The sequence below is a fragment of the Lactuca serriola genome, chromosome 3, assembly GCF_051521515.1.
Source record: "Lactuca serriola cultivar US96UC23 chromosome 3, Lser_US96UC23_V15, whole genome shotgun sequence".
Classification (NCBI taxonomy): domain Eukaryota; kingdom Viridiplantae; phylum Streptophyta; class Magnoliopsida; order Asterales; family Asteraceae; genus Lactuca; species Lactuca serriola.
In genome coordinates this window covers 275,531,450-275,558,400 of record NC_136410.1, presented here as the reverse complement: position 1 = coordinate 275,558,400, position 26,951 = coordinate 275,531,450, and positions in this window count along the sequence as shown.

Genomic DNA, 26,951 nt, shown 5'->3' with positions numbered 1-26,951 from the left:
TTCTCACCCCGTTGGTTGTCTTATTTCACATAAATTGCTTCGGAAAGCAGTATTGTCACCCCATTGGTTTCCTTATATGACATGAATTGATGAGGAACCCCCGAAGCAGTGTTGTCGCCCAAATGAAATTTTTTAAACTAGGTCCCTTATAAATAGAAACTTTAGTGACGTAAAGTGAGGAATACGGGAACGGGTAATCAAGGTTATTTTTAGTTGATGAAATTAATAAATTTATTATTGGTTGATGAAATTAATAAATTTATTATTTGTGGGTTAAAAACCATATATGCTCACCAGGCTCCCAAACCCGCCCCACTCAGTTTCGTGTATTACAGATAGTGCCAAAAGCATAGTTGGATGACTTAAAGAGAGATTTTGGGTTATAGTGTCACAACCTGAAACCAAAGGCGGAAAAGTTTTCGTGGCGGACTCCACGTTGAGTATCTAATCCAATGTAGATACTAAGCATAGTAAACAGAAAGCATTACATTACATCGAATTATTACATTTGATTGAAATCAAAGTGTTACAAGTGTCATACATATATATCAAAAGTACAGACGTGTCTTCTACGTACTCCGTCTTCGCCAAAAGGATCGATGGGTACCTGTATAACGTGGACCTAAGAATACAAGCAGTTTGAAAATCAGCATAAAGCTGGTGAGTTCATAAGATGTTTGTTTTCTGAAAAATGTACACGTTTCCTTTGGTTCTCCAAAAAGTTTGATATCCAAGAAAATCCCATATTTTCTTATAAGTAGAGTTTAGTTATCCAATAGTTACACGATCTAGTTAAATACAGTTCAGTTATCCCACGAAAAACCCTTATTTTCCTATAAGTAAAGTTTAGTTGAATACCACAGTGTATAGTTTAATACATAAAACTATATATTGTAAATCATGGGATTACTATCCCGTACTAGATATAAGATAATCTTGATACACAAAGACTATAGATTGAAAGTCATGGGATTACCGTCCCGTACTAGATATAAAATCAAAACCATGGGACTACCTTCATGTACTAGATATACGATAGTTTGATATACACGAAACTATAGATATATATCGATTCAAAACCATGGGACTACCATCCCGTACTAGATATAGATTAAAATCCATGGGACTATCATCCCGTACTAGATATAGATTGAAAACCATGGGATTATAATCCCATACTAGATATAGATTCAAAACCATGGGACTATCATCCCGGACTAGATACAAGAACTATAGATAGAAGATAGATATAAAATCAATTCCGTGAATAAACTTATAGTAATATGTATTGTGAGTCGGGTAACCATGCTGATGCGACACTGAGACCTCCTTGACGTTCGTCAGACGTCGGACGATATCCAGAATTTGTCACCCTAAGCGTGCCCGCCTAACTGTAGCTAGCAGTTTAGGTGTGGGATTGTCAGTCCCGAATACATCTATTCACAAATTCCACGCTCTCCCTCCAGGAGACTCTCATTACACTTCCGGGGAGGATTTACTGATAACCCAAAGGGTAATGATGAATCTCACAAGCTAGTATTGAATTATTCACGGTGTTTTCAGACGTTATCAAACATACTAATCGTTTTGAAACATAATACAGTGAAAACAGTCAAGTATAATAGAATTATATGGAAATATACACTAAATTAAATAGAGATGAACTGAAACAGACATAATTTTTCTAATAACTTTACATAAATCTGATCTCGTTAAACAAGAACTAAAGATCCCAAATTATTCCCATAATAATTTGATTGATTTGATTGTTTCCATTAGTGAAATCCATGTAGTTATAATCGATAAAACATCCCTTATGCACAACATAATACATAAGAGGTAAAGATATCTAAATGTTAGTCAGATATTTATAGAAATACATTAGTTTTAGTTTTTGAAAAACATTTATAGTTTGCTTGTATTCCCCCGCCCCTGAAAACATTGAAAAATACGGAAAAAGCGTAGGGGTATGAACTCACCAGTCGAGGAACGTGTCGTCTGGAAAGCTAAGTGTTAGATCGGGGCTTGATAACATGCGAGGTTCCTATGAAATATGAAATGAGATACAAATGTATCTCATTAGACTTTAAATCACTAATTAGATATGATTATACACTTTGAGGCGTGAAAACACTTCAATTCAAGTGTTCGGAGTGACCCGGGTGGCATCTGTGGATGTGTAGGATGTAGATATGGAGTTTACTCTTCAAGAGTAAACTCCTTGAGGAGTTCACGGTCCATTGACGATATCCCCGTGAGTTTACGGCCATAAACTCATGGGTGGTGGGTTCTTGGATGCCAAATGGTCATACAATGCACACGGGAAGCTTCTAGGGTTGATTCCATGGCTTAGGAAGTGATTGGGACTCTTAGTGACCTTGGATAAGAGTTTACGGTCTATGAAGATGTTCTTCGGAAGATTACTACCTTCAACACGAATTTACTACCTTAAACACGAATTTACTACCTTAAACACGAGTTTACTACCTTAAACACGAGTTTACTATATTAAACTCATGTTTGCCCAAGATTCATGGGTCTTGGTGGTTGAAAGTTAAGCCTACTAAGTTCTAGACCCACCCATTTCTAAGCCATACAAGGTCTTAAGGGCACTTTAACAACCATTGAATGAGTTTAAGGTCTAAGTGTTGGATATAGTGTCTAAGTCCATAACTATATTTGGTATGTACTTGACCCGACCTGACATGGTCCATTTGGGTTGCACTTCACCTGAACAATTTATGGATAATCTTTTGAGAATAGTACAAGTTATGATTTATTAATATATTATAAGTTCTAATATATTAATATAAGATCATATTATTTAATTAGTATTGATCTATAATTAATCTAGGATTAATTTAGAGATCATAGATATTACTAATTAGATATGGGCTTCTATATTTATATAGTGTGGGCTAATGCATATTTGGAATGGGCTAGGCTTGCATGGAAAGTCCATGGATACTCCATGGAGCTTTAACCCATGGATCTCATGGGAATGAAGAGACATGGGTATTAAGGTTTACATGGATGTAACCCTAATCCACCACACTATATAAAGGAGGCTTTGGTTCTTGAAATCACACTAGTTGAGGTGAGTAAAGCAAGAGGGCCAATTTCAAGATAGTAGTGACTATTCTCTCAAAGTTCCAAGTTTGTGGTGATTTGTGATTTCCATTTGAGGCATCCACACTATTGGTGCTAAGCTCTAAAACTCCAAGCAATCAACTACTACTACAAGGTAAGTATTTCTACTAGCTTTATTTGATTCATGTTCCTCATGCCATGCTAGTTAGGAAATGAACCTTGGAAAAATAATGATTTGGATGTATCTTAGACAAACATAGATCCAAGGTTTATTAGGGTTGCATGTACACTTAGGAAGTGTTAGAATGCTCAAAACCCATCAGTGGTATCAGAGCCTAGGCTTGTTTGTTTGATACTTGATGCAAAATATTGGAAAAAGTCGAAAAACTAAGTGTCTGCCTGATGAACTCGCTGAGTCCATCGGGGGACTCGCCGAGTTCATGTGAATCTTCAACCTATTCGACGAGTAGGTTCATGCACTCGACGAGTAGAAGTCTCAGAGTGCAGATTTTCGACTTTAGTTGCTGGAAATGGACTAGAAACATTACCCTAAACTATTTTGGTACTTAAAACGTGTTTTAGATGGTGTAATGTCTTTGCTAATCCATTTACAACAACTTGTTATCAAAATTACAAAGTTTTATGTGTAATTTTTGATTCATGAAAGTGTTCATATTCATGTTCTTGATCTTATGATGTGTAGGTGATCATAGGAATTATTTGTAACCTATGTGGGAGTTTAATTCTTGATCATAGGAATTATTTGTAACCTATGTGGGAGTTTATTACTCTATTTAACTCATAAGTTACAAGAAATGAAAAGTTTTGAAAGTTTACAAAACTTGCCCTCAAGTTTTGGAACAAGTAAAGTCATATTAAAAAATTTAGTTCCAACCCTTAGAATTTTACAAGTTAAAATTCAACCCTTATACTTATAATATTATAAGTTAATAATAATAATAATATATATACGTATAAGATTAAAGTCGTCTTATCGCTAGTACACCTCATTCACGAAGCCGGTCTATAAGGTGGCTATAAGGTTGTTGCCTATAAAATGGCAACTTAATGGGTGTCCACTCTCACCCACCGCTTGCTTGACTGGTGGAGGGTCGTTAGCCGAACGAGTAAGACAAGGACTTATAAATTCTTCTTAAAAGTATGATGAATATTATAAAGTAACTAAATGTTTTATTAAATTCCCAATTTTAGTTACTTTAGGAAAAATGTGAATAAGGTGCTAATCCATGAAATTACACTTTACACTTTGTTTAAGTCGTTAGTGGAGCGTGCGTGGTTAACCGGCACACTAACTTGGACTTAAAAAGGTAGGTAAAGGGTGACTTAATATTTATCATAGTATCGATGGAGCGTGTGTGGTTAACCGGTACATCGATTGAGGGATAATTTATTAAGGGTACCAAGTAATTTGCATGGTTACTTCACACCTTGTTTTGTGATCCTCGGCATCCTAGTCACAAAACTTGGAGGGCACACTCGAGATTGAAACATGCCTTTGAAAAATTCATTGAATCTCAAAAGAATCTAGGAGTTTCTAAGAACCAAATTAAATGTTTTTTTAATATTTCGGCTTTGGTGGAAATTGGTGAATCGTCATTCACCTACCTTTCAAATATGTTATTACTTAGATTACGGCATACCTCTTCTAAGTATAATATATTGTGATTGGGTCGTAGCCTTTAATACTACATTTGGGTGTTTTATTAAGGACTATCTCTATATCTAAACTAATCCTTCTTTCTTCTCTTATCAGATGTCTGCAAACAACACTTCTTCTGGCTCTAATCCTAGTGGCTCCTTTTCTCTTATGAACTTGTGTGGGAAAGTCACTTTTGATGGATCCAACTTTAATGAATGGATGAGAAACATCAGAATGATTACTCGCTACGAGGACAATGAATGCATGGTGAACCCATCACAGGCCACATGCAAAAAATGCAAAGATTTGTGGACCGTTTGCTGAAGCTAAATATGAACTTCCCTAAGGCGCTTGCAATATATATCATTTTGCACTCCTTACCTTCACGTTATGATCAATTCCGCATGACATACCACATGAACAAGGAAGAGGTCACACTCAACAAACTTCAAGGACTCTTAAAGACCGCAGAAAGTGGTCTTAAGGGTAAAGCAATTGTTACTCCTACTCCTACCAACACCGCCCTTGTCTTGGCAATCGGGAAAGGACGAGGGAAGAAGAGAAAGAGTTCTTCGAAGGGTACCAAGGTTAGGACCCTTGATGGATCTTCTTCAATTGGAACCAAGAAAGGTTTCATCACTCCTTCTTCTGACCCAAAAGAGGCTGAATGCTTCTATTGCCATGAAAAGGCACATTGGAAGCAGAACTGCCCAAAGTACCAACAAGATGTGAAGGATGGGAAAGTTAAACCCAACCATGTAGGTATTTACACTATCATTTCTAATAACTCACCCAATTCTAACTCTTGGGTCCTTGATACCGGTTGTGGTATTCATATTTGTTGTGACTTGCAGGGACTAAGAAGAAGTGAGAATGTGGAGCAAGGAAGGATAAACTTAATCATGTGGAATAGGAAAGTTACACCTGTCACCAAGATTGGAGTTTATACTTTGTCGCTAAGTAGTGGGTTAAATTTAGATTTGAATAAATGTTGTTACTCGCCAGAAATGGCAAGAAATATTATTTCCTTTCATGCATTGTATAAACAAGGGTTTACCTTTTCATTTAATAATGAGGTTGGTTCTATTGATGCTTTCCTTAATAATGTTCTTTATTTTAAAGCATTACCTTGTGATGGTGTGTATGAAGCTGTGTCTGTTATAAATAACTTTGGAAATAATGTGATGTGTATTGATTCTATTAATAATAATAACTAGGATAAAGCATTATTATGGAATTGTTGTCTTGGACTTATAAGCAAGAAATGCATAGGCCAACTCCAAAAGGATGGAGTCTTGGGGTCGTTTGACCTAAAGTCAGATGATAGTTACGATTCATGCTTACTTGGAAAAATGACAAAGTCACCCTTCACAAGCTCTTGTGAGAGGGGTGAAAGTTTGTTGGACCTTGTACACACAGATGTGTGTGGACCATTCAAACATGCCACAAGGGATGCTAATCGTTATTATTTGACTTTTACTGATGATTACTGTAGATATGGATATGTCTACTTAATCAAGCATAAGTTAGAGACTTTCGAAAGGTTTAAGGAATTTAAACAGAAAGTCGAGAATCAATTGGGCAGGAACCATAAGATGCTTCGATCCGATCGAGGTGGTGAGTATCTTAGTTCAGAGTTCCTCGACTATCTTAGGGAATGTGGGATTGTCTCACAATTGACACCTCCCAGGACACCGCAGTTGACTGGTGTAGCTGAGAGGTGTAATCGAACCTTGTTGGATATGGTTCGTTCCATGATGATCCGAGCTTCGCTACCAATCTCATTTTGGGGGTATGCCTTAGAGACTGCCGCCCATATCCTTAATCTTGTCCCTACAAAGAAAGTTGCCAAAACTCCTCACGAGATGTGGATTGGTAAAGTACCCAACCTAGACCACATGAAGATTTGGGGTTGCGAGGCTTTTGTGAGGCATGAGACTCATGACAAGCTAGAACCCCGAAGCGAGAGGTGTATTTTCATCGGCTACCCACAAAGATCCTTTGGTTACCTCTTCTATAGACCTAGTGATAATGTGGTATTTGTAGCAAGAAGAGGAGTCTTTCGAGAGAGAGAGAGAGAGAGAGAGAGAGAGAGAGAGAGAGAGTTTATAAGACAAGGAGACAATAGGAGGCAAATTGATCTTGAAGAAATTCAAGAGTCAAGTGGTGAAGGAACTTCAAATGCTAGCCCTCAACTTGAGGAGGAAACTCCTGTTGAGCCAATTTATGAGTCTGTACCTCTGAGACGTTCCACGAGAGTTAGGAATGCAACTGAGCATTACTATGGTTTCCATATTACTGCAGAAGGTGAAACACTTATTAGTGATGAGACACTAGTAGGTCTGGATGAGCCTAACAGCTACACAGAAGCCATGGCAGGCACTGAGGCTGCTAAATGGAAAGAGGAAATGGATAGTGAGATACAGTCCATGTATGACAATCAAGTTTGGAACTTGGTTGACCATGTACCTGATCGTAAGGTAGTTGGGTGCAAATGGATCTTCAAGAAGAAGACCGACATGGATGGTAATGTACACACTAATAAGGCACGACTGGTTGCAAAGGGTTATTCTCAAACTCCGGGAGTTGATTATGATGAAACCTTTTCACCAGGGGGCAAGATAAAGTCTATTAGGGTTCAGTTAGCCATTGTTGCATTTCATGACTATAAAATATGGCAAATGGATGTCAAAACCGCTTTCCTTAATGGAAAGTTGGCTGAGGATGTTTACATGGTTCAGCCAGAGGGTTTTGTCAGTACAGAGTACCCCAATAGAGTGTGTAAACTTGAGAAACCCATTTATGGATTGAAACAGGCACCTCGCAGATGGAATATTTGCTTTGATGAGAAAGTCAAGGAATTTGGCTTTTCAAGGAGTGAAGACGAATCTTGTGTCTGTATCAAGGCTAGTGGGAGCATAGTCAGTTTTTTGGTACTGTATGTGGATGACATACTACTCATAGGAAATGACATCCCAACCCTGTAGGAAGTAAAGTCCTAGCTTGGGAAGTGTTTCACTATGAAGGACCGTGGTGAAGCTGCCTATATCCTAGGGATAAGGATTTTGAGAAACGGAAGTAAAAGACTAATTGGACTTAGTCAAAGCACCTATGTGGACAAAGTGTTGAAAAGATTCAACATGCATAACTCCAAGAAAGGTGAGTTACCCATTCAGAGTAATGCTAAATTGAGTAAGACACGAAGCCCTAGTACTGAGGCTGAGATAGCAGAAATGATTCGACTACCTTATGCTTCAGCTGTAGGTTCGATCATGTATGCTATGACGTGTACTCGAACTGATGTAGCTTTTCCTTTGAGCATGGTGAGCAGGTATCAGTGGAACCCTGGAAAGGCACACTGGACTACGGTAAACAATATCCTCAAGTACCTGCGAAGGACTAAGGACTAGGTCCTTACCCTTGGTGGGAGTGATAGCTTGAGAGCTGTAGGGTATAGTGATACTAGCTTTCAGATTGACAGGGATAATTTCTGCACTCAGTCGGGCTGGGTCCTTACCCTAAATGGAGAGGCAATTACTTGGAAAAGTTCCAAGTAGGAGACAGTGGCTGATTCCACTTGTGAATCAGGGTATATAGCAGCAAGCGAGGAAGCAAAGGAGGCTATATGGCTAAAGAACTTCGTCGGAGACCTTGGAGTTGTACCAGCTATAAAGTAGCCAATGGAGATTTTATGTGACAACAATAGTGCGGTTGCCTTAGTCAAGGAACCAAGAGATCATGGGAGATCTAGACACATTGACATAAAATATCACTTCATCAGACATCGAATAGAAGAAGGAATCCTCATGGCAAAGAGGGTATCATCGGATGAGAACCCAGCAGATCCCCTCACGAAGGGACTGAGTAGGGTTAAGCATCTCCAGCATGCTCGGAGCCTAGGGCTGAAGGATGATATAATTTTTAGTAGTTAGATAAATTATGAAATTGTAAAGTGTAATTGACATTAGATGATGACTAAAAAGGGTTTTATTTATGTGTAAAGTGTTGCTATCTCTTGTCAATTGTTTACTATATTTCTTTTCCATGTTATGACTTCCAGAATAATTATGTTTGGTATATCATATTATTCAAACCTCCACAGTCGGTCATATGTCAGAAGTAGGTATGAATCAAGACTGTCATGATTGGTTGCAGAGGTCTAAGGTGTTGGACATGGCTACAACAATCATGAGTGCTCATAAGTTCTGAGCATTGGACTCAACCCTTGCTCACTGGAATCACTTCATGGAATTTTATATCGAGTGATCGTGAGACGGTAATATCATATAAGTCTTCCAACCTAGCGATATGATTTGTTACTTACGAGTTGGTTATGCATTGATGGTACGAAAACGCATTGGTAACTCGATGTTACAAAACGTGCCTTTGTGTATAATTCAATGAGTGGTAGAACAAACATATCAGTCGAAGTTTATCTGTTCCTTCTAGGATTAGAAGCAATATCTGCGCCTCTCGATGATTTGGTTTTGACCTATGTACCGGGCCCAGTCAGAACTAAATTGATGTGTTCAGTTAAGTTCTATGTCAAACAAATCGGAAATCGGGAAACAAATGCTGGACAATAAGTAAGACCATGTTCCATGTATTTGTCCGGCTGATATCCAGAACAGAGGATTATATGATCACTTATCTAAAATGGCGCGTTCTAGTTCAACAGAGCTTAAAGAGCTACGATTTCTGATCGGTTCCTGAAGTCATACTAGCAACTATAGTTATTAGACTTATCCAAGTAGGAGAATGTTGGATATAGTGTCTAAGTCCATAACTATATTTGGTATGTACTTGGCCCGACCCGGCATGGTCCATTTGGGTTGCACTTCACCTGAAGAATTTATGGATAATCTTTTGAGAATAGTACAAGTTATGATTTATTAATATATTATAAGTTCTAATATATTAATATAAGATCATATTATTTAATTAGTATTGATCTATAATTAATCTAGGATTAATTTAGAGATCAAATATATTACTAATTAAATATGGTCTTCGATATATATATATATATATATATATATATATATATATATATATATATATATATATATAGTGTGGGCTAATGCTTATTTGTAATGGGCTAGGCTTGCATGGAAAGTCCATGGATACTCCATGGAGCTTTAACTGATGGATCTCATGGAAATGAAGAGACATGGGTATTAGGGTTTACATGGATGTAACGCTAATCCACCACACTATATAAAGGAGGCCTTGGTTATTGAAATCACACTAGTTGAGGTGAGTAAGGCAAGAGGGCCGATTTCAAGATAGTAGTGACTATTCTCTCAAAGTTCCAAGTTTTTGGTGATTTGTGATTTCCATTTGAGGCATCCACACTATTGGTGCTAGGCTCTAAAACTCCTAGCAATCAACTACTACTACAAGGTAAGTATTTCTACTAGCTTTATTTGATTCATGTTTCCCATGCCATGCTGGTTAGGATATGAAACTTGAAAAAATAATGATTTGCATGTATGTTAGACAAACATAGATCCAAGGTTTATTAGGGTTGCATGTACACTTAGGAAGCGTTAGATTGCTCAAAACCCATCACTAAGGAGATGAGTGTACGGTCTAAGAATGTTCTTGGACCGTAAACTCAAGATTGTCCCATTTGTGTAAGTTTTGGTGCATTTCTTGATGGATGATTGGGTTTTATACTCTCACGGAAGCTTGTTGGAGGTTTTTAGGGGCATACTAACACCTTTAATTTAGTTTACTCCCCAAGAATAGGTGTTTACGGTCCAAGCATGTGCTTTGGTCGTAAACTCATGCTTATTTCCCAAATGATGAGTTCAAGGAGTTCCAAGTCCATGCAAACAAGTCCTTAGGTCATATCTAGGCTCAAAATGAGGTTTGGAAGGGTTTTCAGGCTGAAAACCCCCCCTATAACATGTGTTCACGGCCTAAGGAGGTTCTAGGACCGTAAACACATGTTTATGGTCCTATTCCTCATATTTTTCACGAATTTGAAGGTCAAAGGTGTTATACTAGGAGCTAGGATAGTTACCTTGATGATTTTGAGCTTGTTTTGGATGATGTTGGCTTGATTTCGAGTTTTAGAGAGAGAGAGAGAGAGTAGAGAGAGAAAGTAGAGAGAGAGTGGAAAGGCTTCAAATGAGGCTCTCTCAACTTTATATATGTTCAAAGTTTGGGAAATGGTGGAGTTCTACCCGATACTGACGCTAGACGAAGCTTTTGGTCGCACCCGATTAATGTGCTGTAATTACGACTTAGATGAAACTAAATATTTTCTAAATGAAAATAGAAAATATTTTAATGAATTAAAAGGTATCCCAACACTTATGAAATTTAAATAGAAGTCGCAAATAAATTAAATTAAAACAATGTTAACGGAAAATTTTGGAACGTAACGACTTTATTAACGGAACCGGTTTACGATAACGGAACGAACTTCGGGTTGTCAAATTATCCCCCCGTTAGAGGGAATTTCGTCCCGAAATTCAAACTTTAGTTGCAACTCTCGGGTTTGGAAAGAGAATAAGGATACTTCTGTTCTATTGGATCATCATGCTTCCAAGTGAATTCGAATTCTCACATAGCATTCCAGTGAACCTTGACTATCGGGATACGGTTTTGTTTTGTACGTTTAATCCCTCGATCTATGGTTTCGATTGGTTCTACCATGATGTTCAAACTTTCATTGATTTCGGTTTCATCAAAGGGATTACTATGGTTTCATTGGGTAACCATTTCTTAAGGACAGAGACGTGAAATACTGGATGGATGCTACTATGTTCTGAGGGTAGTCGGAGTTTGTAGGCTACGTGATCGATCTTAATGAGGATTTTGAAAAGTTCTATGTTCCTTCGGATTCACGTTTCAGAAGGTAACATGCCTTCTTTAATTACTACGTGGCCAAAGAAAATGGTTCGACTGATGGGCATCACTACGAAGTTATAGTGATCATATCGAGTCTGGCATACTGACTACGGAACATCACTCTCATGGATTTGTGCCTGATGGTACCTTGACCTAAAGTTTATCTTTGAGAAGTGGTTGTTTCTCTGAAGTGGATCGAAAAGGTCATCTATTCGAGGAAAGAGGATATCAATTTTGATAGTCAACTCATCAAGTTGACTGGATAACTCCTGCATTTCTGCAGGAGCTAAGCGATACAGAGGTTTGACTACTGAGGGTAGCTCCAGGAATTTGATCGATGTGAAACTCGACTGGACACTCGGGAGGAATTCCTGGAAGCTCTTTCGAGAAAAGACACCAAGAAAGTTGCAGACTTCGGGGATGCAACTTCCTATTTCTCGATGATCACATAGGCTAGGAAATATATGGCACTCCCTTCGGAGAAACCTTTTCAACTTTGATGTACGAAATGATATGAAGATTCGAGCTAAACTTATCGCCACAGATTGTGAGAGTCTGACCAGAGGGAAGGTTGAGACGGATGGCTTTTCATAATAAAGGATATACGCATGATTGGAACTCTACCGATCAATACCGAGGATAATATCAAAGTTCTCCATGGAAACTGGCATTAGGTCGACAAAAAAGAATACTCGTTCGAGGTAAGGGTTCAACCTATGAATATATCGCTAACGTCCTCTTTCTCGTTGTTAGACATCTCGACAGTAGGCATTTCGGTTAATAATGGAGGACTAACGTTAAGATAATGTTTGATTGAATAGATAACAAATTTTATATTTCAACAACATAATCGAAAAGGTTTGCAAGTATAAGGGCTGTCAAGGAATGATATATACCTGTGGCAACTGTGGGATCAGCGGCTGTCTCAACTTGTCCTATAGCTAGGACTCTTCCAGTGTTGCCAGTTGCTGCTGCTTTGGGGTAATTCCTCTTGAAGTGCCCAGCTTCACCACAATTATAGCAAGCCTGACCGACACTGCTCCGGAAGATTGATTTGTTGATTGGGCTGGTTTTCTGCAATTTCGAGCAAGGTGGCCCTTCTTGACATAGTTGTTGCAGAGGCGTTCGTGACATGGCCTGGGAGTACGGCGATGGTAGCTGCACTTGTTGCACCAAGGAAGGGTACCGGTATATCCACTGGTTGGAGTCTGAGTAGTGGATCCAACAGCAGAGACAACAGCAGGGGCAGTAGATTTCCTGTAGTTTGCTGGGTTTGCTGTTTCTTAGAGGATCCTTGTGTACTTTGGGCCTTCCGCTTGTTCCAGAATTCCTTTTTACTTCCACCACTACTCTTAACTAGCTCAGGAGTGGTGGTCTCCTCATCGGGGTTATCTCCGTGATCGATCAGGATTTTCGCAAGAAATTTAGTGCTGTCATAGGTGTTTGGCTTCGCAGCCAAGAGATTTCCTGTAGTTTGCTGGGTCAACCCGCAGATGAACCTCTCAATCTTTTTACTCTCCGGGGTAACCATTCCCAGACAGAGTAATTCCAGGTCTTCGAATCTTGAAGTACAAGCGTCTATGTCGGAACCCGTGATCTTTAGATTCCATAGTTCATGTTCTAATTTCTGCATCTCACCCCGAGGGCAGTACTTGGCAAGAAGAAGATCCTTCATGGCCTCCCAACCCATGACATTGGTTACGGGTAGGGTTAGGGATTTGACCCGTCCGTTCCACCAAGTTAAGGTTTTATGGGTGAAGGTACAAGCGATGAACATCACTTTATCAGTTTCCAAACAGGCACAAATTTCAAAGATACATTCGATTTTCTCCAACCATCAGGTCAGGGAGATGACACCTCCAATGCCATCAAAGGATGTGGGTTTCATATTCATAAAATCCTTATAGGAACACTCCTTCCGGTGTTCTTGGATATCATCTTAATTTTGGGGCTGGGGACCACCTCCTGAACAACCGGGGTTCATTTGAGACATGGCGGCCGCCACTGCGGCAGTAACAGCTGCCTGGAACATCACAGGATCAAATTGGGGAGGATGTGGTGGCGGAGGGTTGTTGTTGTTCTTTGAGCTGGGTCTCTTTCTTGGAGGCATGTTGATCTAAAAAGATCAGGAAAGAGAGGATCATAAGTCCTCTGAATTGAATCAAGAGATATGGAACAGGGGATATCTCATTAAGACAGATATAGCATTATATTAAGCGATAAAGCAGGAAAGAGTTATCAAAGTTGATAAACTATCGCTAAAGGAATGATTGAGGAGCAACGCTGGAATGAGAATTTCTATAACAGATTTGGCTCGAGAAATACTCCCATAGTATTTCATGATTCGTTGTGGCGACGGCTCGTTGTTTGGGTATTGGTTAAGTATTAGGCATGCCGCATACCACAGTCACTCCCAAGCACATTTTGGTTGTCTCTCGAATGAATATAGTTGGCCAGGCTATATTGGTCCTAGACACGACTACATAACTGCCCAGGTTTAACCACAGCGTACAACACCCATTTAATTATCTTTTGTTCTACTTGTATTTACGGATTTCGACGGTTAGGTATAGTTGTATACTTTTGAAAATACTTATATTTTAAGGTATACTTTTAGTTCATAGCACTTAGGCCCCTTAGTGTTTATACTCTTATACCATGTAAGGTTTGGTATACTCGTTCACTATAAACAAGGGCTCTGATACCAATCTGTCACAACCCGAAACCAAAGGCGGAAACGTTTCCGGGGCGGACTCCACGTTGAGTATCAAATCCAATGTACATAGTAAGCATAGTAAACACAAAGCATTACATTACATAGAATTATTACATTTGTTTTATCAAAGTGTTACAAGTGTCATACATATATATATATATATATATATATATATATATATATATATATATATATATATATATATATATATATCAAAAGTACTGACGTGTCTTCTACGTACTCCGTCTTCGCCAAAAGGATCGCTGGGTACCTGTCTAACGTGGACCTGAGAATAAAAGCAGTTTGAAAATCAGTATAAAGCTGGTGAGTTCATAAGATGTTTGTTTTTTGAAAAATGTACAAGTTTCCTTTGATTCGCCGAAAAGTTTGATATCCAAGAAAATCCCATATTTTCTTATAAGTATAGTTTAGTTATCCATTAGTTACACAATCTAGTAAAATACAGTTCAGTTATCCCAGGAAAAACCCTTATTTTCCTAAAAGTAAAGTTTAGTTGAATACCATAGTGTATAGTTTAATACATAAAGCTATATATTGTAAATCATGGGATTACTATCTTGTACTACATATAAGATAACCTTCATACACAAAGACTATAGGTTGAAAGTCATGGGATTACCGTCCCGTACTAGATATAAAATCAAAACCATGGGACTACCATCCCGTACCAGATATATTAGATAGTTTGATATACACGAAACTATAGATAGATATAGATTGAAAACCATGGGACTACCATCCCGTACTAGATATAAATTAAAAACCATGGGACTATGTTCCCGTACTAGATATAGATTGAAAACCATGGGATTATAATCCCGTACTAGATATAGATTCAAAACCATGGGACTATCATCCTGTACTAGATACAAGAACTGTAGATAGAAGATAGATATAAAATCAAATCCATGAATAAACTTATAAGAATACGTATTGTAAGTCGGGTAACCATGCTGATGCAACACCGAGACCTCCTTGACGTTCGCCAGACATCGGACGATATCCAAAATTTGTCACCCCACGCGTGACCGCCTAACCGTAGCTAGCAATTTAGGTGTAGGATTGTCAGTCCCGAATAGATCTATTCACAAACTCCACGCTCTCACTCCAGGAGACTCTGGTTACAATTCCGGGGAGGATTTACTGATAACCCAAAGGGTTATGACGAATCGCACAAGCTAGTATTGAATTATTCATGGTGTTTTCAGACGTTATCAAACATACTAATCGTTTTGAAACATAATACAGTGAAAACAGTCAAGTATAATACAATTATCTGGCAATGTACTAAAACATACATAGTTTATCTAATAACTTTACATAAATCTGAGCTCGTTAAACAAGAACTAAAGATCCCAAATTATTCCCATAATAATTTGATTGATTTGATTGTTTTCTTTACTGAAATCCATGTAGTTATAATCGATAAAACATCCCTTATGCTCAACATAATACATAAGAGGTAAAGATATCTAAATGTTAGCCAGATAATTATAGAAATACGTTAGTTTTAGTTGTTGAAAACATTTATAGTTTGCTTCTATTCCCCCCCCCCCCCTGAAAACATTGAAAAACACGGAAAACCTGTAGGGGTATGAACTCACCAGTCGAGGAACGTGTCGTCTGGAAAGCTAAGTGTCAGATCGGGGCTTGATAACGCGTGAGGTTCCTATGAAGTATGATTATACACTTTGAGACGTGAAAACACTTCAATTCAAGTGTTTGGAGTGACCCGGGTGGCATCTATGGATGTGTAGGAGCTAGATATGGAGTTTACTCTTCAAGAGTAAACTCCTTGAGGAGTTCACGGTCCATTGACAATATCCCCATGATTTTACGGCCATAAACTCATGGGTGGTGGGTTCTTGGATGCCAAATGGTCATACAATGCACACGGGAAGGTTCTACGGTTGATTCCATGGATTTGGAAGTGATTGGGAATCTTAATGACCTTGGATAAGAGTTTACGGTCAATGAAGATGTTCCTCGGAAGTTTACTACCTTCAACACGAGTTTACTACCATAAACACGAGTTTACTAACTTAAACACGAGTTTACTACCTTAAACACGAGTTTACTACCTTAAACATGAGTTTACTACCTTAAACTCGAGTTTACTACCTTAAACTCATGTTTGCCCAAGATTCATGGGTTTTGGTGCTTGAAAGTTAAGCATACTAAGTTCTAGACCCATTTCTAAGCCATACAAGGTGTTAAGGGCACTTTAACACCCATTGAATGAGTTTAAGTTCTAAGGAGATGAGTTTACGGTCTAAAAATGTTCTTGGACTGTAAACGCAAGATTGTTCCATTTGTGTAAGTTTTGGTGCATTTGTTGAAGGATTGTAGGGTTCTATACTCTCATGGAAGCTTGTTAGAGGTTTTTAAGGGCATACTAACACCTTAAATTGAGTTTACTCCCCAAGAATAGGTGTTTACGGTCCAAGCATGTGCTTGGGTCGTAAGCTTATACTTATGTCCCAAATGATGAGTTCAAGGTGTTCCATGTCCTTGCAAACAAGTCCTTAGGTCAGATCTAGGATCCAAATGAGGTTTGGAAGGGTTTTAAGGCTCAAAAGCCCCCCATAACATGTGTTCACGGCCTAAGGAGGTTCTAGGACCATAAACACATGTTTATGGTTCTATTCCTCATATTTTTCACGAATTTGAAGGCCAAAGGTGTTATACTAGGAGTTAGGATAGTTACCTTGATGATTTGTAGCTTGTTTTGGATTATTTTGGCTTAATTTCGAGTTTTAGAGAGAGAGAGAGAGTAGAGAGAGAAAGTAGAGACAAAGTGGAAAGGCTTCAAATGAGGCTCTCTCAACTTTATATATGTTCAAAGTTTGGGACACGGTGGAATTCTACCCGATACTGACGCTTGACGAAGCTTGTGGTCGCACTCGATTAATTTACCGTAATTACGACTTAGATGAAACTAAATACTTTCTAAATGAAAATAGAAAATATTTTAATGAATTAAAATGTATCCCAACAAAGGAATACTCTGATTTTATTTTGAAATCATAAACTAAATCGTTCTTTTCTGGCTGTCAATTTAGGGATGTCACAGTTGGTATGAGAGCATTAGTTTAAGCGAACAAGGAATTTGAAAAATTTCTAGACATAAACTTAGAATGCTAAGTGATAATTGTGAGATAAGTGTCTACCATATTTTAGACACAAGCACTAGTATATTTTAGGAAACATGCCTAAAATGCTTTTATGTGCTAAATGCTATATGTTTGCCATATATGCAATTATTCGTTCGGATCTATGGTTTGTTGCCGACCGGATCTGGAAACCCTATGTATTCAAGATTCTAAGCATATGACTACGATATTAGAACTAGCATGTAAACGCTTCAGAGTGATATTGAATATTTGAACGTGTATAGTGAATAAAGATATAAATTCGCCTAATTTGGTGTATAGATCAAAACGGCAAGAACTCAAAGCAGATTTGAAAACGGTAACCCACAGTCTAAATCGCAAGTGATTGAGAGTGCACCAGAAATAACAAATGCATCAGAGAAAATCACGATCGTAAGAGTATGGGAAATGTTATGAATAATGTTGGATCAATAGATGGAAGAGACAAAACGTTTACTTCAACAAAGTAAGGACGAACTTACTGTGCCAGTACACATGGCACCTACTCTTGGGGCAATTATCTGGGTTGCTAAGTCTATTGAAGAAATAATGAACGACAGGACCACCAACAAGGTTGAAGTTGGCAAGAAGAGGAAATTTTTGGAGGTCTTTGAGGTCCAATAAGAGCAACAGGTTCTCAAAGTATGGAAAAAGAGGAGGCAAAGAAAAATGGTGCGGGAAGTGCAAAAATAAATACTTTGGAAGGGAGTTGACTTTTTTCAAGTGTGGAGAAATCAGGCATTACACCGATGAGTGTACACTTACTAAGAAGGTGTGGTACAGATGTAGGGAAGCAGGGCATTTATGTAGGGACTTCCCGAAAAAAAAATGAAGCAGTAAGAGAGAATGCACTCCCAAAACCAAAAAGTATCTCAGAAAATCCTTGACAAAGAAGGTGACAACGCGAGGAATCAAGAATGTGGAATTTAACATATATGAAGTAGTCGTAATAACATGTGGTATAGCTTGTTAGAGGCATAATGTAGGATTACTTTAACATCTATGTAATCATTTTTAGGAAATAATGTAAAGCTTTCTTTTGTTATCTGGTGTGTTCAATGGTTATTTGATTTTCTTGTATGGAGAATTGGAAAACCGTGAGAAAATACTTGGAATGAGGATGAGTAGGTGTGAATAGTAGTAGAGACCTATACTATTGTAAGCACATAACTCACACTTGGATCGGGGAAAGTCACAAGATTACCAAGAAGCTAGTAATTGGTTCCATTTCATTCAGGTATGTCATTACCATTGTTTCGAAAATTATAAAGAATTAGAAATCAGTCTTTTCCAACCACATCGATCATATCTAATCGAGTCCGACTAAGATGAGTATGTTACATGGTTCTGGGATAGGAAAAGCTTCCGCCGAAAAGGATGTTGATTGAATGCAAGTAGATGGTGCTGGTGCAAAGACTCATATGGTTCTACTTCAGGGAAAGTTGAGTCCAAAGTTTATTGGGCCTTTTATAGTTCTTCAGAAGATTAAGAATCATGCTTACAAGCTAGAACTACTAGAAGAACTAGAAGATATTCATAACACTTTCCATGTGTCTTATTTGAGAAAGTTCATAGGAGAAGTTCTTGACATAATTCCAAATTCTGAATTAAGGTTGGATGAAAACAAGAGGTTAATCGAGGAACCAGAGGAAATCATTGAATGTAACGACCATAAAATTTCAACCAATTTTAACTTTTCAAAAACAACCCATTTTCTTAATTTTATTACAAAAAGGTTTTGAATATAATTATTATCAGAGTCTTCCCAGAATCACATCATAAAACCTAATCATGAGGAGCGGTACGATCACGCCTTTGCCTTGCCATGGTGTCCTGATGAACCTGAAGAACATTAAACCACAACTGTAAGCCCTAAAGCTTAGTGAGATACCCCCAAAATACCAACCACATATACCATACACGGATAACATGCCATATCATATCAGAACACAGAACAGCCATGCACTTCGGTTCTATTGTGTGACTAGTCCGCCGCACTGGCCTTTAGTCCACCTGGTCCACCCTTCGAGTCTAGCCATACATATCGAGTCTACAGTGTGATTGGTCCGCCTGCACAGGGCCTTCAATCCACCTGGTCCACTCTCTAAGTCTACAGGATGACTGGTCCACCCGCACCGGGCCTTCAGTCGGTCTGGTCCACTCTCCAAGCCTCGGCACGTCTGGTCCACCCTCTTGGGGCCTACAGCCTATCCGGACCGCTCGCTGGGCCTTCTGGACAACCGGTCCGCCCTGGGTATGTTGGCCTACAACACAAAGCAGGACCCGCCTCAACCCAACCCCAGTCCAACAACCATGTGCACATAAACTTTCAAGCATATAACAATTTACATTCAATCAACCGATCTAACAGATCACATAACATAACATCCTCCTAACCAGGATACCGACATAACCGATCACTAGCATAGCATTATGCTATATACCAGGATATCGACCATAACTAGGTCTCTAACATAATACTATCCTAACTACCAGGATGCAAACATAGCAAAGCAATAACATAACAACGATACCCAGATCTCAGTCTGATAAAAGGGCCAGCCTTGGTGTCATAGACCCTGTTGATATAGTTAGGATAACTCACCTCGCAACTGCCAAAACTCTGAACTGAAGAAGCAGATTCCCGAATCACCGCCTCACTGGAAATCCTGAACTATCCGAAGTAGCAAAAATAACCATTAGACCTAACACAATATCCTTCCAAGGGTAAATTGACCAATTTAACCTTAAATCAATCTCATCCATAACTAAGGCCCACAATCAAAATATGAAAGGCCCATCACTAGATAAGCTCTCAAGCCCACTAATGGCCTAATGACCAAAAGTCCGAAGCAAAGCCCAATATTGGCCCAATTTACCAAATTGGGCCCATCTCTCTAAATGGGCCTAGATCCCAGGTCCATACAATTATAGAGTCCAGAACACTACATCCATAATGTCCAACCACATCCCAACTCTAATGGCCCAATAACAGCCCAAACTCTAAATGCCTAAAATGAAGAACTCAATAGAGGGAGTACGCTGGGCGTACCCCTCTTGGTACGCTGGGCGTAACTCAAAGTTCACGGGTTGGAATCGGGACTCATAATCACTACACGGGGCGTACATAAGATTACGCGGGGCGTAATCTCGCTGACTTCAAATCCTCATGGGTTCTTAGTGGCTTAATCTCTTAAGTCCAAACTTTAGATCCATAGGCCAAATATACCTAAGATTCATAAAGTCTGAAACTTTATTGCTTGTGACGTCTATAAATCTCTTAACCCAAGGTCTTAATCCATTAAGACCTACTTATCTCACACATGGAACAAACACAGCCCTTGGGAGCTCAATTTTGTCACTCAAGACCTCTCCTAAGGTCTGAAAGGACAGATAATCTTGACCAACTCAAAACATGCATCAAGATGAGGACTTTTGAGACAAGAATGGTGTCACTACCTCACAACACATAAATCTATTCAATATAAATGTCAAGCAAGAATCTTTATACCTCAGATAGGCTCCAAAGGATGATGTCTTTCTAGAACTATAAGTTCCAGCCGCTCCACTCCTTTTTTGACAACTTCTCCATTCTTCCACTATGCTTTCCTTTGCTAAACCAAGCTATCCAAGACCAACCACACCCAACAATGGAGGTAAGATGGATATCTTGGATTTTTGAGGGTAAGAGAGTGTCCATGGAGGCTGAGGAGCGAACCATTATGTTCCTTAAATAGTGGTTTCCCTTAAAATTAGGGTTTTAAGACTCTGAGAGTAAGCTGGGCGTACTCGACCTTGCACCCGTGTCCATTTACTCATTACACTGGGCGTAACCCAGCCTACGCTGGGCGTACCCACGCGTGTCTCATGTATGCATGGCTTACATTGTCAACCTTTTCCATTAAGGGCCATAAATGCCAATATCTTCAAAGTGGCATGACTCCCTCATTCTAGATCCGTTTTCAAAGAACTTTATATCCATGAAGAGGTGGCGAGAAGCCCTACCCTTCTAGATACATACCCTGGTCCGAAACCTTCTCGGATGAAACCCATTTCCCATAAAAGGACCAAAATACCCTTGCTATTAAATCCCGGGGTGTAACACCGTAATTTCCAAAAACAAAATTTTTCATTTAAATAATCAATTTAATATTAAAACACTTCTTTAAAATATTATTCACATTCGAATTACAAAATATAGTTTCATTTTCATTTGAATAGACAACCAGGATCCTCCAAAGCACAACTCTTTCTTCGGTGTGTACAATCGAACCGTTGCCATCCCGCGTTACTGTAAGAACCTGAAACAACATAACATAAACAACGTAAGCACGAAGCTTAGTGAGTTCCGCAATATACCTTACGCACATACGCCTTCCGGCCCGGACCTTTCGGTCCACATAACATTGCCTTCCGGCCCGGATCTTTCGATCCACATAACATTGCCTTCCGGCCCGGATCTTTCGATCCACATAACATTGCCTTCCGGCCCGGATCTTTCGATCCACATAACATTGCCTTCCGGCCCGGATCTTTCGATCCACATAGCATTGCCTTCCGGCCCGGACCTTTCGGTCCACAATATATATCGCCTTCCGGCCCATAAGATAATTGCCTTCCGGCCCATACACATATATAACACATAATACAAATACTCTAACACATAAAGCACATATATCATATATCATACCTGACCTGTCTGTCACATAATACCTTGCCTTCCGGCCCATATATAAGCATGTAAATCACGCGTAGCAGCTAACTTTCCATTTATAGCATATAAACATAACACATAACATACTTGACCTTCCGGTCACACAATCAAACCCTTCCGGGTGAGGCATAGTGAGAAGACTCACCTCGCAGTCACTGGAAGATAGCAACTCCTGAAATCCCTTACACTTGATCCTCCGAGCTACAAGCTCCCTGTCACATCATATGTCTCTTATTAATACTTCTATCTTCCTCATTAGTTGACCCTAAGAAATCTCACCAGTCAACTCTGGTCAACAGTCCATTGTCAGCTCGACTGGACTCGGCGAGTTCCCTGGCGACTCGGCGAGTCTGGTCGTCCTTCAATCCTCTAAGATTCCCCTTCTACTCGTCGAGTATCCTCTTTGACTCGACGAGTCACTCCTGGAAGAATCGCGGGGCCACCCCGACTCCACTCGCCGAGTCTGAAGAACAACTCGGCGAGTCCCAGTGAATCTTCAAGCTACTCGCCGAGTCTGATCATCCGACTCGGCGAGTCCACGCCATGCAGTCGATCGAACTGCTTCCTGAGATACATATATTCCCGAAAAACACACTCATGGGACTTCTGGACCTCTAATCATCCTATTACCAGGGTATAAACTTTTGTATAACAACATAACAATCCATCTAGACTCCAAATGGGTTTCACAAACCCTAAATCCATGCACACATTCACATAACAGGAAATAATCCGAAAGATTACCTGAATCATGCACTCTCAGTGTCCCCAAGCCTCAAAACTCGATCCCCTTGATATTCCTTTGGCCAAAACTCTTCTTCTTCTTGCCTAACAAAATCTTCAAGGTTCCAAAAGCTTCCTCTCCTGCTCTAGACGTCCACAACGATTAGGGTTCTTCTCAATCGGCCAAAAGACGGACAATGACGACATAACAACCCTTATATACGACCCAATACGAGACGGCTAGGGTTTCTGCTGAACAGTGTCGACTCGTCGAGTCCATATCTGGACTCGTCGAGTCCAGTCGCGAACCCGCGACCAAATCTGCGACCCTACTCGGCGAGTCTGGATCCAACTCGCCGAGTCTCCCCTTTAAAACACCCCAAAATGCAATTTAACAATACTTGAGATTTTGGGCTGTTACAATTCTCCCCCACTAGAATTAGACTTCGCCCTCGAAGTCTCACTCTGAAAATAGCTCTGGCTGCTGCTCCCGCATCTCACGTTCGGCTTCCTAGACACTACCGATCTCTCCCGAGACCGCTACTGAATCAATATCGGAGGTACCTCCTTGTTCCTCAGAACCTTGATCTTCCGATCTCCGACGTACACTGGCCTCTCGACGTAACACAGGCTCGCATCCACCTAATCGTTCTCTAGTAGAACCCCTGCTGTCTCATCCGCTATACACCTCTACAACTGCGACACATACCAGTGTCATGGATCCGTCCCAATTCCGTTGACAGCTCCAAACGATAGGCCACCCTTCCTACCTTCGCACCTTCACGAAAAGACCCAACATACCGGGGCCCCCCATTTACCCCTCTTCCTAAATCGAAGCACCCCGTCAGAAATACGAAGTCGCTAACCTGAATCACATGCTCGTAACGGCGTCTGCCTGCATAACTTTCCTGTTAACTCTAGACAACCACTAACTCTCTTTAACCTGCTGAGTCTGCTTGCCAACTAAAGTACGAACCCTGAACTGCTCATCACTTTCTGAAATCGGAAATTACCCAAGATGCACTCTGCTCCAAATCTCGATCACTCCACCCATAAGGGTTAGGAAACCCTGAACCACCGGATCCCCGATCCAAAGCCCACTTTGCCCATTCCCGACCGACTGAGAGGTCCGTTCTCTCTCTCAGATCAACTCTCACAAGTTCCCTCTTACCATCACATACACATACTGAACTAGTCCCAACACCCGCAGGTGGAAAGACCCGATACACTGATGATATCCTCGAACATCTCCCAAGATGAACCATCACATCCACCCTACACTCTGATCAGATTCTCACTGAGAATTTAAAATTTTCTCTCTCCATGCATCCTTTCCGAGCCTCAACAGACATCCCAACCGGATGGGTTTCTACTCCACTGCCGCGAACACGATGCTCAAAACCATACTCGAAATACTCTAACCATAACTCTGCTCTGCAGCCTTCACTTTCGTGAACTTGCACCCCCTTTGGAGTTACACACCTTCCTCTTTTCTTTTTTCCAAGGAACCCTCTTCGCCATAATGCCACCCCAACCGGTGCCACGGTGCTCGCCCCAAGCGACACCACCCTTGTTGCGTAACCGCTATCCACATACTCTGGTTCTCATTGCAGGGCTCTCAATCCCATGCACTCTCTCCACTCATAAAAATCACTACCTCCGCACATACATCATCCGTAAATCTCAAACTAACCCAGCAATACCAACAGAGTCTCCAATATGACTGGACCGACTCTCATAACACATACTAGTTACTCGAGGCTATATCTCTGTGGGTCCGTACACCCAACTCTGCGAACCCTTAGGTTCTAACTCTGGGAACCTTCCGGTCCCAGCTCTAGAAACATGCACAACATAATCCCGTCGGATTAATGCAGTACAACCCATCTCGTACCTCAAACGTACCAATACTCTGATCGCAAAATTCCAATTACTTACTCAAGCTTGATCCCGACCTCCTCTCAGGCCTCCACAATCAAATGCCCTAGGTCTGTATCTCGCCCCGCATACCCAACACTCGCTCTCGTCGGCCTATACTTTGCGCTGACAAACACTGCTGAATCCCAACAGCTAAGCACCCCTTACATACTCATCGATCTCCCGGAGAATTTTACAATTCTCCCCCACTAAAGCACTGACTAACTGCCACCGGTCGTCATTAACGATCTTACAGAACAATCCTGTACAAAGAGAACAATTACACACTGACTGCTTCCCACAAGCACAAGCAACCCTCAGCAAAACACATCTCCTCCCTGATCAATCCGCTCAAAAGAATCCGATCTTTCAATTATCCACTCCACAACTGCAGATGCTACCCGACACTCAACCCAGTGCCGCATCTCCCCTATCAACCCTCACGAACAATGACCAAAGGATTCCTCGACAATAACCCATAACCAAACTCACAACCTGCCCAAAGGATGAACATCACAACGAAAACCGCACAAGGCTACCGGTACCAAAACACCAAACTATCATCATACTAAACCATCAGGGAACAACGAATGCCAAGCGAAAACCTGAAGCACCAATTCATAACCACGCCAAACCCGCGAAACAACGAATACCGCATCAAAATCCACACCAGACACCAGCACAAACAATACACCACAATCAACGCAAGCTACTCAAGACATCAAGAGAGCATCATACCCGCAGCTGCCTCCGGCACTGCTCCGTCTCCCTCTGCCGCAAGCCGATAAGCACGACCCTGAGCTCTTGGGCTCTGCTCCATCCTGTCCTCCTTCTGAACTCCTCAAGGTGGCCGATGCTAGAGCCTGCATCGGTCCTGCAGGAAACTGTGGACGGTTGACCTTCAAATGTCCAACCTGCCGACACTGATAACCAATCCTGAAACCCCGAATTGGCACTGACTGCCGACAATCCCGTGCACCATGCCCCTCCTTTCCGCACTTGCGGCATGCACCACTGGCCAACAAGCTCCGGTGCCATCTCTCTCACACTTCCCACAAGTGTGACCGCTCCGATCCCCCATTCTAACGTCTACGGTCATGGACCGTTTCGGCGCCGACTGCGACTGCATCGGGGCCTGCCTCATCTCCCGCTACTGCAACTCAACCTCTAACTCACGCCACATGGCGGCCTCCTGCGATACCAACACGGTCTCGCGTCTCTGCGCAGACACGAACTGTCTGATACCCCCCCCCCCCTCTTGAGCATACTCGGATTTCGGGACATCTGAGCCTGCTCCGAAGCGAACTCAGGGCAAAACATCGCCCTCTCAATAAACATCCCGGTGCTCTCAGTCACCGACTCCAAATCCTGCCTCAGCTTAAAGAACTTCCAAGCCAATTTCTCCTTTTCATCCCGCGGAACATAGCGAGTACTGAACATCCCTCTGAATTGATCCCATGAAACCGCAGCCCTCTGCGCATCGGAAAATGACCTCGTGGTCAATCTCCACCAATCCTTCGCCCCGAGCCTCAACAGGTTCAGAGCACACTCCACCCTCTGATCAGCAGGGCATAAGCTCGTGGAGAAACACCCCTCCATGTCTGATAACCATCTCATAGCAACAATCGAGTCCTGAACTCCAACGAATGTGGGAGGCTTCGCATAATAGAAGTCCCGCTACTGAAAACCCCGACTAGCCCCTTTCTTTGCCATTGCTACAGCCGCTGTAACCGCCGCGGCAGCCGTCTCTGCGAAAGCCGCATATCGCTCGTCAAACTACTTCAATCATAGTGGTCCTGATCAACCCAAACAAATCTGGCGACTCCGCCCGCAACAATGCAGCAACCTCATCACGCCGGATCTCGCGAATCCTCGCATCCCGCTCGCTCGTGCTCGTCCGATCGATAACCGGATAACAAGATAGCCACAAGCATCATCCACTACGAACCATGGTACTCATCCCATGACATCCCTCCTCAACATGCTTCGGTGTATGGTACCTGAACCATAGCACCACTCCTCAATGTGCCCCAATGTATAGCACTCGAATCACAACATCTATCTCAACTGTTCCGATGTATGGTGCCCTGACCATAA